Source organism: Rattus rattus, chromosome 1 (genome assembly GCF_011064425.1).
Source record: "Rattus rattus isolate New Zealand chromosome 1, Rrattus_CSIRO_v1, whole genome shotgun sequence".
NCBI classification, from domain to species: domain Eukaryota; kingdom Metazoa; phylum Chordata; class Mammalia; order Rodentia; family Muridae; genus Rattus; species Rattus rattus.
In genome coordinates, this window is record NC_046154.1 from 136,330,513 (window position 1) to 136,341,745 (window position 11,233).

At 41.1% G+C, this 11,233-nt stretch overlaps 1 non-coding gene across 1 annotated transcript; it reads left to right on the top strand.

Annotated features, from left to right (window-relative positions):
• Positions 1-8,093: 8,093 nt before the first annotated feature.
• LOC116890343 lies at positions 8,094-8,202 on the top strand. The gene has a single exon (XR_004386565.1). It is a non-coding gene; the product is annotated as a U6 spliceosomal RNA (small nuclear RNA).
• The last annotated feature ends 3,031 nt before the right edge of the window (positions 8,203-11,233 follow it).

Sequence of the window (11,233 nt, forward strand, 5' to 3'; positions counted from 1 at the left end):
ACGGAAGAGACTGCCTCTCTGAAGGTTTAGCTCTCCTTCCCACGGGATTTGGGTGCAGAGAACTGTTTATCCGGTCTGTTTCCTTCAGGTTCCGGCGGTGTCTCAGGCAGGGCTCCTGCCTCTCCTGGGCCCTCTCCCACGGGAGCCCAGAGGCCTTCTACAGTTTCCTCTTGGGCCAGGGATGTGGGCAGGGGTGGGCAGTGTTGGTGGTCTCTTCTGCTCTGCAGCCTCAGGAGTGCCCACCTGACCAGGCGGTGAGGTCTCTCTCCCATGGGTTCTGGGAGCAGAGAGCTGCTGCAGGGCCGGGATCCATGGGTGTGGGACTTCCGTAAACACAGGACGTGCCTGGTCCTAGAGGGATTCTGCCTCTGTTGTCCCGATTCCACCCGGCAAGTCACTTGCAGCAGATAAGTTAGTCTTACCTTTGGTCCCGAGGCTCAAGTTCGCTCTCGGGGTTCTGCCCACGGGCTCTCCGCGGTGGCAGCGACCAGGAAGATCTGCGCCGCCTCTTCCGGGAGCCTCCGTGCACCAGGGTTCCAGATGGCCTCCGGTGTTTTCCTCTGGAATCAGCAATGTGTGTAGAGAGCAGTCTCTTCTGGTTTCGCAGGCGTGTCTGCCTCTCTGAAGGTTTAGCTCTCCTTCCCACGGGATTTGGGTGCAGAGAACTGTTTATCCGGTCTGTTTCCTTCAGGTTCCGGCGGTGTCTCAGGCAGGGCTCCTGCCTCACCTGGGCCCTCTCCCACGGGAGCCCAGAGGCCTTATACAGTTTCCTCTTGGGCCAGGGATGTGGGCAGGGGTGGGCAGTGTTGGTGGTCTCTTCTGCTCTGCAGCCTCAGGAGTGCCCACCTGACCAGGCGGTAAGGTATCTCTCCCACGGGTTCTGGGAGCAGAGAGCTGCTGCGGGCCGGGATCCGCGGGTGTCCGGTTTGATCTTCTCATTGTGTCCTGGATTTCCTGTATGTTTTGGGCCAGTAACTTTTTCCATTTTACATTGTCTTTGATAGTTGTGTTGATGATTTCTATGGAATCTTCTGCTCCTGAGATTCTCTCTTCTATCTCTTGTATTCTGTTGGTGATGTTTGTATCTTGGGCTCCTTGTCTCTTCCTTTGGTATTTTTATATCCAGGTTGCTTTTCTGGTTGGTTTGGATATTCAGTCTTGGTTTCTCTTGCTTGGGTTCCTGTCTTTGCCTTTCGCCATCAGATTATCTCTAGTGTTACTTTGTTCTGCTATTTCTGACAGTGGCTAGACTGCCCTCTAGGACTGTGCGTCAGCAGTGCTGTAGACCTGTTTTCCGGTTCTCTTTCAGCCAGTTAAGGGAACAGAGTGTTCTGCTTTCAGTCGTGTAGTCTTTGCTGTCTAGTGGTCTTCAGCTGTTCCTGTGGGCATGTGTCCTGAGTCTACCAGGCAGGTCACTTGGAACAGAAAAGTTGGTCTTACCTCTGGTCTTGGGCCTGAAGTCGCTCCTTGGGGCTGGGTTTCAGCTTTCCATGAGGGCAGCAACCAGAGGGGCTTGCCCTGCCTTCTCTCGGGTCCCTGTGCACAGGGTGCCCAGATGACACTAGGTGTTTTCCTCTAGATTAGAAATGTGGACAGAGAGTAGTCTCCTCTGGATTCACAGGTGTGTTTGCTCCTCTGAAGGTCTAGCTCTCCCTCCCACAGGATTTGGGTGCAGGGAGCTGTGTGACCATGTCCCTTCAGACCCGGGCGCTATCTGGACCACAGGGCACCTGCAGCTTGAGTACCCCTATCTTCCTGTTCGCAGAGGCTCTATACAGTTTCCTTTTGGGTCAGGGATGTGGGCAAGGGTGGGCAGTACTGGCAGTCTCTCTTGCTTTGCAGTCTCAGGAGTGCCCACCTGTCTGGGCAACGATCACTCTCTCCCCCGGGGTTTGGGAGCAGGGAGCTGTGGGCTGGGATAAGCAAGTTTCGGGCTCCAGCTAGAAACTGGAAGTGTCTGGCCCCAGAGTAATATTGCTTTTTTGTGTGTCCTGAGTCCACCAGGCAGGTCTCTTGGAGCAGAAAATTTGGTCTTACCTCTGGTCTAATGCCTGAAGTCACTCCTCGGGGGCAGCTTTCAGCTCTCCGTGATGGCAGCAACCAGAAGGGCCTGCCCCATTTTTTGCTTGGGTCCCCTGTGCACAGGGGGGGGCCAGATGGCACTAGGTGTTTTCCTCTAGAGTCAGAAATGTGTTTCATTTTCTTTGTATTTTGTGCCAATGTTCTCAACGGTGTCTTCTGCCCCTAAGATTCTCTCTTCTATTTCTTATATTTTCTTGGTAATCCTTGTATTTATGTTTCCTGATCTCTTTCCTAGGTTTTCTTTCTCCTCGGTTATCTCCCTTTGTGATTTCTTTATTGTTTTATTTCCATTTTTAGATCCTGGATGGTTTTCTTAATTCATTCACCTGTTTGTGTTTTCGGTAATTCTTTAAGGGATGTTTGTATTTCTTCTTTAAGGGCTTCTACCTGCTTACCTGTGTTGTCCTGTATTTTTTAAGGGGAGTTATTTATGTCCTTCTTAGAGTCCTCTAACATAATCATGAGATGTGATTTTAAATTGGAGTCTTGCTTTTGTGCTGTTTTGGTGTATGCAGGACTTGTTGTGGTGGGAGAATTGGGTTCTCATGATGCCAAGTGGCCTTGGTTTCTGTTGCTTAGGTTCTTGAACTTGCCTCTTCCCATCTGGTTATCTCTAGTCTTGCTGACTCTGACAGTGGCTTGGCCCTCTTGTAAGCCTGTGTGTCAGTCGTCCTGGGAGGCCAACTCTCTCTGGGAGGGTTTTAGTACCGAGAGTTGTGGCACAGACTCAGCTCCAGGCCTGGGTTAATATTCTTAATACATAAAGAAAGTTATAATTCAATAGTAAGCAAAAATAAACTGACTAAAATTGTGCCAAAGATTTGAATAACCATTCCTTCAAAGAAGAAAGTCAAATGTCTGATCAGCATGTGTAGGGAATGCCCAACATTATTATATATTGGGTAAATGCAAGTTATAACTAAAATGACATATAGATATTGCTTCATTTACAAAGGTCATTGTCAACAAGATAAGAAGCTAAGTATTGATCAGAATGTGGAGGGAAGGGAATGTTTGCACAATATGTAAATGAGAAAGTAAATTAGTGCAACCATTATGGAAAGCAGCATAGAAATTCTTAAAAATTTTTTTAAAAGAACCGATATGATTCAGCGATCTTCTTACTGGGAATATAGCCAAAGGAGATGAGATCAGTGTGTTCAAGGCATATTTGCAATCACACATTCACTGCTGCCTTATCCAGAACACACAAAATATTGAATTGTTATAAGTAGGAAAGATATGGCAGATATACATTAGAGTATTCAGTTTTAAATAAAGACAGAATACCTTTATGAAGGCATCCATGAACCTAAATGAAATTACATCAAGTGAAACACTCATTGGTAATCTCACCTATGTGAAGTATCAAAGTTTGATCTGGTGGAAGAAGAGGTAGAGATGGTTATCAGGGGTTACAGAAGGTATAAAATAAAGTGAATGAGAAGTTGGCCAACAAGTCAAAAGATATAGTAAGATGGGGTAACATGTTCTAGGATTATATTACACAGGAATGACTACATAGTAATGTATATTTCAAGAGAGAATTTTAGTATTGCTGCAAAATAAATATAAATGTTTAAGATGATGGGTTGATCATTTTCCCATGCATTGGGGCATTATTGTTTATCCTGTGACTATATACAATTATGTGCTGATAAAACTTAAAATAGTAAAATACTGGGGCTGGGGAGATGACTCAGGGGTTAAGAGCACTAACTACTTTTGCATAAGTTCAAGGTTTGGTTCCCAATACTCACATAGTGTCAAGTAACTACATAACTTCGGTTCTACAGGATGCAACACCCTCATTCTGGCTTCTTTAGGAACCTGGCACACACTTGGTACCCAAACATACATGCAGGAAAGCACTCATACACATAAAAAGTCTTTTGAAAAAGAAGATATTAGTAATAATGCAATTTTGGCATATATTCTGCCTCTGAAAGTTACGTTTCTTTTCTACATTCTTCATATTTTGAATTAATTTGCCTATAAATTATGTCTATATTATATCTATTTACGATATAACTTAAGGGTATGCTGGAGAGATGACTCAGCTGTAAAAGGCTGGGTCCACAACCAAAAATGTACAATATAGTTTTAAAAGTAAACTATAGTCATAACTAATATTCAATGTGTTAATTTATAAAGATTTATTCTTACCACAACATCAGGAAATGAAAAGAAAAAACATTCTCACTTTATTGAACACTTTCTACATGTGGCCACTTTACAGCTGGAAGCTGTGTAAGAACCCTTAAGGACTGATGACAGAAACATAAATGTGTTCAAATGTTACTAAATTATTTTCATGAGTAATGTCGTTTATTTCCTGCAAGCTCTATGAAATATGTTCTACAACTTTAGAAAATGTGTAAATCATAGAACAGATTAAACAGCTTGATTACAAAATCTATGCAGTTCTTAAATAACTAAAAATCTCACTTCATGGCTGTCTATACTAAGGGCTGAGCACACCGCACAATCACAAAATTACTGGTTATCTATATTCATAGGATTAGAGAAGTACAGTTAATTTTTCAATAAAATTTAATAGTGCCTAGTTGGAAACATCAAGTTATTAAAATCTAAATTGTATAATGTTTAAAGAAGTATGATTGAGTTGCAATGTACCCTGTTTTATATTCATATATATTTATGCATATATGTATTGCCAATTGCCAAAAGTAAAGATTTTTAAAATTCCTTCCATACAACATTTTCATTTAATCCCAAATTCATGACAACTTTCTATTTCAATTAAATATAGAAAGAAAATTGATCAAGGACGCAGGCAGTACAATTCTGAAGGAAATATAAGCATGGAGATATAAAAATAAAGGTGGAGTTACCTCACTCACGATGATATTTTCTAGTTCCATCCATTTCCCAGCAAATTTCATGTAGTTATTGTTTTTAAGAGCTGAGCAGTACTCCACTGTGTAAATGTACCACATTTTCTAATTAGCCTAAAAGATACCCACAATACAACTCACCGGCACATGAAGCTTAACAAGAAGGAACATGAATGCTTCCATCCTACTTAGAAGGGGGAACAAAAAAATCACGGGAGGGAGAGGGAATGAGGGAGAGAGGAGGGGGAAAGGAAAAACGGGGACAGGATCAGGTATGAAAAGAGACAGGAGAGAAGTCCAGAGGGTCAGGAAAATGAATAGAAATATGTAGCAGTGGGGAATGGGGAACTCGGGGGAGCCACTAGAAAGTTTCAGACTTCAGGGAAGTGAGAGGTTCCCAGGATCTAGTGGGGATGACATTAGCTGAAATACCGAACAGCAGGGATAGAGGATTCATAGAGATTACCTCCAGTTGAGGGATGGGGCCACACACCTATCTCAAAATTTTTAATCCAGAACTGTTTCTGTCTAAAGGAAACACAGGGACAATAAATAGAGCAGAGAATGAAGGAAAAGCCATCCAGAGACTGCCCCACCTAGGGATCCATCCCATCTGTAGACACCAAACCAGACACTATTGCTGATTCCAAATAAGTGCTTGCAGACAGATGCCTAGTATGGCGGTCCTCTGAGAGATTCTACCAGCACCTAATACAGATATAGACACTCGCAGTCAACCATCAGACTGAGACCGTTGGACCCCAGTGGAACAGCAAGAGGAAGGACTGAAGGAACTGAAGGGGATGACAACCCCATAGGAAGAAAAACAATATCAACTACCTGCACCCCACAGAGCTCCCAGGGACTAAACCACCAACTAAAGAGAACACATGGAGGGAACCCATGGCTCCAGCTGCATTTGTAGCAGAGCATTGCCTCATCTGGCATCAATCAGAGAGGAGGCCCTTGTTTTTGTGGAGGCTTGATGCCCCAGAGAAGGGGCATGCTAGAGGGGTGAGGTGGGTGGGTGGAGAAGCACCTCTTAGAGGCAAAGGGAGGAGGGTTGCAGAGAGGAGACAGGGAAGGGGGACATTTGAAATGTAAAAAAAAAAAAAACCCAATAAAAATGTTGAAATTCATTTGTTATATGTCATTACGAAGTTGTATTTTAATTAGGCTTTCTATTGTTGTGATAAAAACACCATGACCAAAGGCAAGTTGCAGAGAAAAGGGTGTATTTGGCTTACATTTCCATATTGCCATTCATTATTGAAGGAGGTCAGGATAGGAACTCAAACAGGGCAGGAACCTGGAGGCAGGAGCAGATATAGAACCTGGAGGCAGGAGCAGATACAGAGGCCATGGAACAGTGTTGCTTACTGGCTTGCCCCTTGTGGCTTGCTCAGTCTGCTTTCTTTTTGTTAATTTATTTTAAAATTTATAAATAAAGAAATTTATATTTATTTATTAATTAATATTTTATTTATATTATAAAATTTATCTATTTAATATATGTATATATTTTATATAATTACATATGTGTATTATCTTTATATATGATATAAATTAATATATAAATACATATTATACAATATACTACAGTATATATTCATATATTGAATAAAAATATAATTATTAAATTTATATTTAAAATTTATAAATAAAATTTAAAATTTATTAATTAATTATTTACATTCCAAGCATTGCTCTGCATCCAGGTCCCTCCCTCACAGAGTTGGTCCCCCCCACACTCAACCCCTCTTCCCCTTCTCCTCTGAGAGGGTGGGGTTCCTACTGGGTATCTCTCCACTCTGGCACATAGAGTCTCAGCCTTATTAGACACATTCTTTCCCACTGAGGCCAGGAAATGCAACCATGAAGACTGAGCTACCAGACTGATGCATATGTATTGGAGGTCTTGTTCCAGCCCGTTTATATCTTTTTCTGGGTCAACCAATATCCGGCCCACCTTGAAACCCATCCCACGGACAAGCACCAATCACTGATGTTATTAATGATACTATGCTATGCTTGTAGACATGAGCCTACCATAACTGTCTTCTGAGAGGCTCTGCCCCTCAGTGGACTGAAAGAGATGCAGAGACTCACAGACAAAAATTGGACCCATCTCAGCAACTTTTATGGAAGATTTTGGGGGAAGGATTGAGGGCCCTGAAGGGGATAGGAATTCCTCAGGAAGACAAACAGAGTCAACTAACTTGGACCCTTGGGGGCTCCCAGAGTCTGAGCCACCAACCAAAGGATAAACACAGGCTGTTAGTCTGCTTTTTTTTATAAGAACCCAGGACTACTAGCCCAGGAATGGCACAACCCACATTGAACTGAGCCCTCCCACATCAGCATTCAATCAATGAAATATAATATAGGTTTCTCTACAGGCTAATTTAGTAGGGTCATTTTCTTAATTGAGGTTCCTTCTTCCAAAGTTATCCAAGCTTTTGTTAAGTTGACCTAAACATAGTCAGCATAGTTGATTCCTTAAGAAATATTGTCGTTTGAGGTGGGTTTGTCTTAACTACAAAAGTCTTGGAATCAGTGGTCATAAATTTTGTGTGTATATTTGTGTGTGTTTGTGTGTGTATGAAACAGCAACAATTTCCCTATCATTCATGTATCAAAATGCTCCCTTTATTGTTGTGTGAAAACATATATTTATCAATCCTTGTATGAAAATCTAGTTTTTAATACACCTAATGAATGGTTAAAAAAAGAAATACAGTAATAATCATCTCAGTCATTTTCTTTTGGAATGGGGCTTCTGTGTAGCTTTGGCAGTTTTTAAAAATATTTATTTATTTACTATATATAAGTACACTGTAGCTGTTGTAAACCACCATGTGGTTGCTGGGATTTGAACTCAGGACCCCTGGAAGAGCAGTCAGTGCTCTTAACCACTGAGCTATCTCTCCAGCCCTTCAGTCATTTTCTTAAAGAAACATTCGCTAACTTTTAAAAATTTACCTATCACTATAATTATATTTTATTGTCATTATATATAACTTTATTTTAATAATATTTATATAAAGGACCATGAGACACATTAAAATGTGCTTAGTAAAAATTTGAAATATATCTTAATTAACTATGTTCATCCTTCATCTTAAAATATTGTGAGATTATACAATGTTACTCGTGCTCGCTTCGGCAGCACATATACTAAAATTGGAACGATACAGAGAAGATTAGCATGGCCCCTGCGCAAGGATGATACAATGTTACTCATCACCAGAAAGTAATACTCAATGGGACTAAATTGGTATTAACAATAGTATCAAAAGCTTGATAATGAAATCTACATATGATACTTTTAGTATAATTCCTGGAATAAAAGGTATGTTAGCTTTATATTTGATAACTTCTGGAAATATAATTTTTTTTTTTTTTTTTTTTTTTTCTCCATCTTTATTAACTTGGGTATTTTTATTTACATTTCAATTTTATTCCCTTTCCCGGTTTCTGGGCCAGCATCCTCCAACCCCTCCCCCTCTTCTTCTATATACCTGTTCCCCTCCCCATCCACTCCCCATTACCGACATCCCCCCAACAATCACTTTCACTGGGGTTCAGTCTTGGCAGGACCAAGGGCTTCCCCTTCCACTGGTGCTCTTACTAGGCTATTCATTGCTACCTATGAGGTTGGAGCCCAGGGTCAGTCCTATAGTCTTTGGTAGTGGCTTAGTCCCTGGAAGCTCTGGTTGATTGGCATTGTTGTTCTTATGGGGTCTCGAGCCCCTTCAAGCTCTTTCAGTCCTTTCTAAGATTCCTTCAACGGGGGTCCCATTCTCAGTTCAGTGGTTTAATGATGGCATTCGCCTATGTATTTGCTGTATTCTGGCTGTGTCCCTCAGGAGATATCTACATCCGGTTCCTGTCAGCCTGCACTTCTTTGCTTCATCCATCTTATCTAGTTTGGTGGCTGTATATGTATGGGCCACATGTGGGGCAGGCTCTGAATGGGTGTTCCTTCTGACTCTGTTCGAAATGTTGCTTCCCTATTCCCTCCCAAGGGTATTCTTGTTCCATTTTTAAAGAAGGAGTGAAGCATTCACATTTTGGTCATGCCTCTTGACTTTCATATGTTCTGTGCATCTAGAGTAATTCGAGCATTTGCGCTAATATCCACTTATCAATGAGTGCATATCATGTGTGTTTTTCTGTAATTGGGTTACCTCACTCAGGATGATATTTTCCAGTTGCATCCATTTGCCTGTGAATTTTTTTTTTTTGGGGCTGGGGATCGAACCCAGGACCTTGCGCTTCCTAGGCAAGCACTCTACCACTGAGCCAAATCCCCAACCCTTGCCTATGAATTTCATAAAGCCATTGTTTTTGATAGTTGAGTAGTATTCCATTATGTAGATGTACCACATTTTCTGTATCCATTCCTCTGTTGAAGGGCATCTGGGTTCTTTCCAGTTTCTGGCAATTATAAATAAGGCTGCTATGAACATAGTGGACCATGTGTCTTTGTTATATGTTGGGGCATTTTTGGGTACATGCCCAAGAGAGGTATAGCTGGATCCTCAGGTAGTTCAATGTCCAATTTTCTGAGGAACCTCCAGACTGATTTCCAGAATGGTTGTACCAGTCTGCAATCCCACTAACAATGGAGGAGTGTTCCTCTTTCTCCACATCCTCTCCAGCATTTGCTGTCACCTGAGTTTTTGTTCTTAGCCATTCTGACTGGTGTGAGGTGAAATCTCAGGGTTGTTTTGATTTACATTTCCCTTATGACTAAAGATGTTGAACATTTCTTTTGGTGTTTCTCAGCCATTCGGCATTCCTCAACTGTGAATTCCTTGTTTAGCTCTGAACCCCATTTTTAATAGGGTTATTTGTCTCTCTGCAGTCTAACTTCGTGAGTTCTTTATATATTTTGGATATAAGCCCTCTATAAGTTGTAGGATAGATAAAGATATATTCCCAATCTGTTGGTGGCTATTTTGTCCTAACAACAGTGTCCTTTGCCTTACAGAAGCTTTGTAGTTTTATGAGATCCCATTTGTCGATTCTTGATCTTAGAGCATAAGCCATTGGTGTTTTGTTCAGGAAATTTTCTCCAGTGCCCATGTGTTCGAGATGGGTCTCCACTTTTTCTTCTATTAGTTTGAGTGTATCTGGTTTGATGTGGAGGTCCTTGATCCACTTGGACTTAAGCTTTGTACAGGGTGATAAGCATGGATAAATCTGCATTCTTCTACATGCTGACCTCCAGTTGAACCAGCACCATTTGCTGAAAATGCTATCTTTTTTCCATTTGATGGTTTGGTTCCTTTGTCAAAAATCAAGTGACCACAGGTGTGTGGGTTCATTTCAGGGTCTTCATTTCTATTCCACTGGTCTATCTGCCTGTCTCTGTTCCAATACCATGCAGTTTTTATCACTATTGCTCTGTAATACTGCTTGAGTTCAGGGATAGTGATTCCCCCAGAAGTCTTATTATTGCTGAGGATAGTTTTAGCTACCCTGGTTTTTTTGTTATTCCAGTTGAATTTGGAAATTTTTCTGTCTAACTCTCTGAAGAATTGGATGGTATTTTGATGGGGATTGCATTGAATCTGTAGATCACTTTTCATAAAATGGCCATTTTTACTGTATTAATCCTGCCCATCCATGAGCATGGGAGATCTTTTCATCTTCTGAGATGTTCTTCAATTTCTTTCTTCAGAGTCTTGAACTTCTTATCATACAGATCTTTCACTTGCTTGCTTAAAGTCACACTGAGGTATTTTATATTAATTGGGACTATTATGAAGGGTGTCGTTTCCCTAATTTCTTTCTCGGCTTGTTTCTGTTTTGTGTAGAGGAAGGCTATTGATTTATTTGAGTTAATTTTATACCCAGCCACTTTGCTGAAGGTGTTTATCAGGTTTAGTAATTCTCTGATGGAACTTTTGGGATCACTTAAGTATACAATCATATCGTCTGCAAATAGTGATATTTTGACTTCTTCCTTTCCAATCCTTTTGATCTCCTTTTGTTGTCTGATTGCTCTGGCTAGAACGTCAAGAACTGTATTGAATAAGTAGGGAGAGAGTGGGCAGCCTTGTCTAGTCCCTGATTTTAGTGGGATTGGTTCAAGATTCTCTCCATTTAGTTTAATATCAGCTACTGGTTTGCTGTATATGGCTTTTACTATGTTTAGGCACGGGCCTTGAATTCCTGTTCTTTCCAGGACTTATATCATGAAGGGGTGTTGAATTTTGTCAAATGCTTTCTTAGCATCTAATGAAATGATCATGTGGTTTTTATCTTTCAGTTTGTTTATATAG